At 44.1% G+C, this 7,935-nt stretch overlaps 2 long non-coding RNA genes across 2 annotated transcripts in view; one reads left to right on the top strand and one right to left on the bottom strand.

The window, feature by feature from the left end:
* Positions 1–423: 423 nt before the first annotated feature.
* Positions 424–4,697, bottom strand: LOC116092560. Its single transcript, XR_004119328.1, has 2 exons — positions 4,516–4,697; positions 424–578 (listed from the first exon to the last, which is right to left on the bottom strand). It is a non-coding gene; the product is annotated as an uncharacterized LOC116092560 (long non-coding RNA).
* LOC116092561 overlaps positions 4,146–7,935 on the top strand; it is a 14,873-nt gene continuing 11,083 nt past the window's right edge. The window contains exon 1 of the long non-coding RNA XR_004119329.1: positions 4,146–4,306. This is a non-coding gene — a long non-coding RNA (uncharacterized LOC116092561). The remainder of the gene's footprint in view (positions 4,307–7,935) is intronic.

Genomic DNA, 7,935 nt, shown 5'->3' on the forward strand with positions numbered 1-7,935 from the left:
GTCCTTTTAGCCTTAAATAGCTACATCAAACCTTTACCAACACAATTATCTTGACAAAGAATGACTTAACTCACCATGGGACAATATGGAGATGCACAGGAGAACTCCAGAGGAGGCCGGAGATGCTGTAAGACCTTGGGCGTCAGCACCCTTGCCGAGATATCTCACAGCTGAGCAAAGTAGAGGCTGAGGGATGCAGGGCAGTTTGAGAAAGACGCTTTCTTTCCCCTTCCGTCGTAAGAGGGAAGAGGGAGACTTTCAGTGCACACTCACGGGACAAGGACAATCTCATTTGGACACCAGGGGACCCCATGATAACAACTAAATGAAGCAAGCAAGCACAATTCCATGAGTTGCTTCTGCATTTCCTCAAAATTCTTGGGAGAAATGGATGAATATATGAAACCAAAACAACGCTGTTCATTGCTGGGAATGTTCACTAGATTTTATTTTTTCAAAGACAATTACAGGAGTTTTGTTGCTTTGTTTACTTCTGTCTTAACAGGGTCTATGGCCTCATGGTCAATTCACAGTGATGCAGTAATTGCTTCCTCAGACCAGGTATGGCTTTCTTCTCCCTTCAGTAATGAGATGGAGGAAGTTAAGACTGGCCAGAAGTCCCAAAGTCTTCTCTGTAGACAGGACAACTCTTTTTAAAAGTGTACACTGATTGTAAGCAAAGGTAAACTCACAAATTCCCATACCTGTATTTTGACGTTTTTTTAAATTCTAAACTATTTATTGCAGTCATACAAGGAGTTATGTTGAATGGCTGAATATTGCACAGACTGGGGACTGCAGCTACTTGTGGAAATGGGACAGGTGGGACTCCTTCCACCCACCCACCCCCAGCTAGCATGCTACTTCTTGTTGTCCACCTATGTTTTGTAGACACCACGCGCGTCCAGTGCCACATCGGTATTTAATGCTTTGACAATCAGTGAAGATAATTTCATCAGAGGAAAAGATTTGAAAATGGAAACTACTTAGGGATTTTCATAATATTGATAAACATTACAGATAAGTTTAATTCCAAAATTTTCTCTTTTAATGTTATCGTAAGAAAAATTGTTTTCCTGAAAAAAATCAGCAGGCATAAAATATGGGATATCTCTGTGTATCTTAAACACTATATTTCACACACACACACACACACACACACACACACACACACACACACACACACACACCTACCTCTTCATAAACAGCAGCATAATGTTAACTTGATTGGCAAAACATCAAAGTATTGATGGACTCTGATGAAAATGGTTTCTACTGATTGTCTCCATAGTTACTCCTGCTCCTTGATGATGGTACAAATTAGTATACCTTAGATAAAAAGAAAATGCTTCCCCATTTAAGAAAAGACTGGAAGGGCTTTGCAGGGGTTTGGTATCCAGCAGACTGTGCACCTTGGACCTGACGCTGTGCACCACAGCAACTCCTTTGAACAGAATAGATGATGCATCTGGGTCCACACACCTGCAGGATGACTAGCTATTTATTCTTCCTACAGCATCTAGCACATCGCCTTTTCTAAACACATCTGAACTCCCAACAAGAGTCTTATAGGGAACCTGCTACTAAGTTCTTCATCAGTTTAGAAAATAAGTTTTCTTATTTTTCGGAGAAAGTTTGGACAAATGGATTGCACGATGGCATTAAGAACTATGCCATCCCAGCTGGAGAGAGCTCAGCTGTAGAGAGCTCTTGTTATTTTCTGGGGACCAGTGATGTGTTCCCAGCAATTATGTAAACTAACAACAGCCTTGTACCCCAGCTCTATGAGATCTAGTGCCCTCTTCTGGCCATCCTGGACACTGCACTTATGTGTGTTCACACATGAACATAAAAATAATAGAGGTCTTAAAGAGAAAAGAAGTCATATCAACCTTGACGTGATGGTTTGTTTTTTAGTCCCTGGTGTGAAAATACAGCTCTCTCTCCCTCTTCTTGCACTTTGTTGTAATTCTGTAGGTTGCTTGGTCTTTCTTAGCACCGATGAACATGGGGCAGTTTTACAAATTGCACTTCTTTGTTTTATTTTGGTTTGGTTTTTTTTGGGGGGGTGGGGGTGGGAGGAGGACAGGGTTTCTCTGTATAGCCTTAGCTGTCCTGGAACTCACTCTGTAGGCCAGGCTGGCCTCAAACTCAGAAATCTGCCTGCCTCTGCCTCCCAAGTGCTGGGATTAAAGGCACGTGCCACCACCACCTGGCCAAACTGCACTTATTAGCTACCTGTAGCTTGAAAGTTTCCATTCTTTCTTTCTTTTAAAAAAATCAGGATTTAGTCTTTCTTGTGAGCCTCCCTCTGCCACGTTCCATGGTATTTCATCAATTTGGCAGAGTCTCCCTGGATAGCTCAGACTGGCCTCAGACAGAAGGATGCGGTACCTCAGCCACCCAGCTGCCAGGCTTGCAGATGCATACTCTGCCACACCTGAATGGCATCCTGTACCTGTGGTTTGACATCTGGGGACTGCTTAGACAGGAACTTCTGAAAACCTCCATCTATGTGACTTGGTATTCTCCCCAAATGGGAGCAAGGCACAGACTGTAGGCACAAAGCTGCTTTGTGGATAATCTCCCAAATTCAAATGTTTATAAAAGTATTCATCAGAAAGTTTAAACAAGCATACAGAAAAATGGCAGGAAGAAGGCAATCTAGGCACGGCAATTACTTGTTTTGCAAGAGAACAAATCTGTGTTAAAATGCTGGAGCCCTTTCAGTGCACAGCCCTAGGAGAAAGCTGTCTCTTTGTCATTGTGAAATTCTGCAGATTATCCCCGGTTTCAAAGCCTGTGTATATTTATGATAGCGAGGGGACAGAAAATGTCCTTTGAGTGGGAGACTCTCTCCTCCAGGTGCCAGAGTCCTTTCAGCTGTGCCAGCCACCTCTCGCACAATGATTTCTGCTTAAGCTCTCTGACTCAGCCTTACCAAATGCAGCTGAGACAGAAGCTCAGGGTCCCCATGCAGCGGCATGCCCACATTCTCATACCAAATGCTCACAAAAGACATTGTCACACATTTCTAAAGGGCTTTTAAAAAAATAACAAATCTGAGCTGTCTTTCTCCTATTGTCATAAATAAATGTCGGTTTCTGACTTATCTCCTGCCTCTGCCTGGCTGGAGCTGCCCACTTCTGTGGTGAGCGCTGCCGTGTGCTCGAGATTTGACTGCTCTGAGGATTACTCCACCCGCCTCAGAACTTCCAGGCTGGATGGGGTTCTGAATGAAGATAAACGGAGGCTGATGAAAATGGGTCCCCCCCCAATGTAATCCCCCATCCTACATCCAAAAGCTAGAAGACAAATTAAGAGTTCTGTAAACACTGGTCCAGACATAAGTCAATAAGAGGATATCAGAGGAGGGAGGCCACTCTGTGGTCCACATGGCTGACCAGAAATAGACCAGAAAATTCCTGTACAGCAAGAGCTGTCACCCAGATCCCAGAGTAGTCCTGCCTGTCTTTAGACTGTGGGTCTGAAAAGCTTTCTTGCTTTTCCTACTGTGCTACTGGATCTTGGTCAAATTAATAAAGTTTATGAATGATTCATATTCTAAAAATAATAAACTACAACCTGACAGAGTTGGCTTCTGTCAGATGGCTCCTGTGGGTATATGAAATTACTCTTGAATGAGCAAGAGTAATTGGGACTTGGAAGAATGCTAATGTTAAAGCAAGGTGTGGTAGCCACTATCCTGAAATCTAAGTAGCTAGGAACACCCTCATGAGACCTCCAAAGGACCACTCTGTCAGCCATCTTCACAGGAGGAAGATGTCATTGGACCCTCCTTTGAGCCTATAGTAATTCAATGACCTGCCCCTATAGCTCTGTGTAATAATCCTGTGCTCTCTTCATGTGGTCTTTATTGCCAGTAGATAGAATGTATGTGACTGACTAAGGGACTCCAGAGACACAGTTTGGGTTGGGAGCTGTTGTCACTCATGCCTTAGAGAGTGTTTTGATGATAGAGCTGCCCAAGTAACTCACAGTCCTGTTACTTGCGCTTGCCTGTGCTCCTGTGAGCAAACACAACATACCCATTGGGTCACAGTGTCTGACTTGGGTCAAGTCGCTTCTTTGGTCCATCGCTGCCTTCTCTTTATGAGGTGGCAGTAATATATGCAGCAGGAAAAACTCATGGAACATGTGGGCATGCTTCCATAGGTGACGGGGATATCATGGACCGATCACCCCAAGGATGGCAGGCTCAGACTCCTTACTACAGCAAAGGTGTTTATTCTAAGTCTCCAGTATACACACACCAACTGACACTGTTGCCTCATGAACCGCAAAGGTAAAAATAGAATACAGTTAAGTTGTATTAGTGTGAACGTGGGACTGTGATGTATATTAACTAAGAGTTAAGTTGTATTAGTGTGAACGTGGGATTATGACGCACATTAAGAGTCAGAAATGCTTAAGCATGTACACAGGATCTCTGCCAGAGTGTCACGTTTTGGTCTGTCCCATGTTCCCCTCCCCACAGGGTTCTGGGACACTCACAGGAGTTGATCACTAACCAGCAGCCAGGGCTTAGGTAAGACTTGTTCTTTCTGGGCAAGAAGCATGGCCAGCCTGGTGGTCTATGGAAGATTCTAGAGCGGGGTTTGAGAGCTCTGGGTGTGCTTCTGTCTGTCTTTCCTCACAGATGGAGTGATGGTCTATGGAAGATTCTAGAACGGGATTTGAGAGCTCTTGGTGTGCTTCTGTCTGTCTTTCCTCACAGATGGAGTGATGGTCTATGGAAGATTCTAGAACGGGGTTTGAGAGCTCTGGGTGTGCTTGAGTCTGTCTTTCCTCACAGATGGAGATAGAGTTGTGATGAGGATGAAGAGGTGACAGGTCCAAAGCTGCAGAGCTGGGCAAGAATGGAGGAGAACAGAATGGGCCTGAGGTCCTGGGGGCAGCTTCTCCTGCGGCACAGACCCAGTTACGTTCACAGTCTCTGGGAACCGGCCTGAACTCACTTTCTAGAACAAGCAGCTCAAGGGAGCCAGCGTTCGAGACTACTTCCAGAGCCTGAGGCATAAGGGGCTCTCATGTCCACAGGCCTCTCTCTTATACTCAAAGAGTTAAAATCCCTGACAGCTTCTTCCTCTTCTCCCACTGGAAAGTATTCTGTCCTTAGCTTGTGAGTTAAGCACAGAGATAGTTGTATTCGAGTCTGACAGGCTCATTCGAAGTACCATCCCTCAGCCATCAATCAAAGAGAGAATGATACCCCCACACACTCATATAGACAAAAACAAAGGAATACACATAGAAAGATACACATACACTACACTCACACACACAAACACACATGCACACAAATGGTACACACATACATATACCACACACAAACATACATATACATAGGTGCTATACACATACTCATGCTATACACACACACATGCTACACACATGCACATACTACACATACATACATGCTACATACACACAAACATACAAATATACATACACTCCACACACACACCACACTCCACACACACACACACACACACACACACACACACACTCCATTGAACTCTCATGAAGTATTGACTTCTCAAGGTAGATGACTGGTAAAGGGCGTGAGTCACATTCCCCTTCAATTCTGTTACAGGCATATGAAGCTGAGCCTATTCCAGCCTGTTCCTGATAAAGAGGAACAAGTTGTTTGGTGACCATCCTTCCCTTGTGCCTTATTCTGTAGTTACTTTGCATAAAATGGTTTGTTTCTAGAACTCAGTACAAGATAGGACATCCTTGCAAGCTATTACTAAAGGGCCTTTTTCTTGCTGAACAAAAAGGTGTGTGTGTGTGTGTGTGTGTGTGTGTGTGTGTATGTCCAGCACACATACCAAGGCATACATGTTGAGGTCAGTGGACAGTTTGGAAGGGTCAGTTCTCACCTCTTCCTAAACGTGTCCCTGAGGTGAACACACATGCACTTGTTGTCAGATTTTCCAGCAAGCTGGACCATCATGATGCTGGCTGGCCCTTGTCTTAACTTTCAGTTCAACTTTATTGCATTACATTGGGTCATATCAGGCATTTTTAAATATAGGCTATACTTTGAACACTCTCCCCCATTCTTACTGCTTCCTTGTCCTGCTTCTCATCAAGCCCTCTGTTCCCTAGACAGTTGCACATCTACACATAGATGATTCCCTATAAAACTCTATGGAAGATTTCTATAGACTCCAGGACTACTGGCAAATGAGAGAAAACATGTGACACTTGGTTTGCTGAGACTGGGGATGGTTCATCTTTCAAAAGGAACCTGTTTGAAGGGTGCTCACCTTCAGGCTTCAGGGATTTGGGGAGAAATGATGGAGGTCATGACTCAGAGCTTCAAGTATGGTGTTTTCTAAGGCTAGCCCATAGGGTAGCTTCAGCATCCTGCAAGAAACTGCTTAAAATATGGCTTCCAGGCTGAAGAGATGGCTCAGCAATTAAGGGCACTGACTGCTCCTCCAGAGGTCCTGAGTTCAAATCCCAGAAACCACATGGTGGCTCACAACCATCTGTAATGGGATCTGGCACCCTCTTCTGGTGTGTCTGAAGACATTAACAGTGTACTCATATACATAAAATAAATATTTTTTTTTAAAAAAAGCTTTTTAAAAAATCTATATGGCTTCCCAGGAGTTACCCACTGGGACCCACGCGTCTCTATTCAGTTCAGGGACTCTATAGTATTTAAGAAAAAAGGTTTCTAAATTACTTTGGGTACCCTAACACATGATTTGTGAGCACTACTGTTGGGGTGGAAAACTAGAGAAGAGCTGAGTCAGATGCTTGGGCCTGGAAGACACACAATGAGTAGAACCGAGTGGGCACTGGAGCGGCTTGGGGTAAAGACACTTTCTACCAGGCCCGATGGCCTCCAGCTATCTCTGCAGCCCGTGCAGCGGATGAGAGAACTGGCCTCCAGCTATCTCTGCAGCCCGTGCAGCGGATGAGAGAACCAACCCTACAAGTCTCCCGCTGACCTCTACACATGTAAATGATGAAGTATAATATTCTATCACATACACACAAATAGATAAGTAAGTCTAATATTAAAAGGATTGAGAACAGGGAAGGGACAGGCAGGGACTAGCTTCAGCCTGGCTTTGTAGTGACAGCTATGTGAGGGCTGTGCCCGCAGCTGGAGTTGATCTGAGTCAATCACAAAACTGATTTGAAAGCATTTAATGTTGTGAAATTCTGGGTCATGAGTTAGGGATGGTTCTGGCGCTAGCACAGACACATGATGCCCTGTAAGCCATTTAGCTTCTCTGAACCCCAATTTCTCCTCTGTAAAGCCCTGTGATGATGATAACTCTCTCCCAGTCAGTTTTATAGGGGTTAGAACGAATCATGCTAGGAAATGGGCTCTGAGAACTGTAAATAAACTGCATGAATTCCTTCCTAGCAAGAAGCAGAGGCTGGAATGGCTGCTTGATCCTGAAGAGGGGAGGTTGTCTGAGCGGGCATCTTCCTCTGCTTGGAGCACTCTTGAGTCCTCTGTCTGCCTAATTGAGGTCACAGATCCTTTTGAGGATGTGGCTACAGACAGGCATGCACATAAACAAATGAAAGGGATTAAAAGCAACATCTGGCTTTTACACATGAATTCAGTAACCCCAACTTCTCTTTTCATTTATTTAAATAATTTTAAAAAATTAGTTGTTTGGGAATTCTGTACAGTGTATTTTAATTACTTTCAGTTACCTTCTTCAACTCCTCTGAGACACAGCTCCTTCCCTAACCACTTAGCTATACTGTCTCCCATGGATTTTTTTTTAAATGACATTAATTTTACTTCTCCCGTTCTCCCATATGGATCCGAAGAACAAACTGATATCATGAGCCTTGGTAGCAAGCGCCTTTACCTACTAATCTATCTTACTGGCTTCATTTGTGTATGGCCTCTCTCTCATCTCCTCCCCCTCC

The sequence above is a fragment of the Mastomys coucha genome, unplaced genomic scaffold (assembly GCF_008632895.1).
Source record: "Mastomys coucha isolate ucsf_1 unplaced genomic scaffold, UCSF_Mcou_1 pScaffold15, whole genome shotgun sequence".
NCBI classification, from domain to species: domain Eukaryota; kingdom Metazoa; phylum Chordata; class Mammalia; order Rodentia; family Muridae; genus Mastomys; species Mastomys coucha.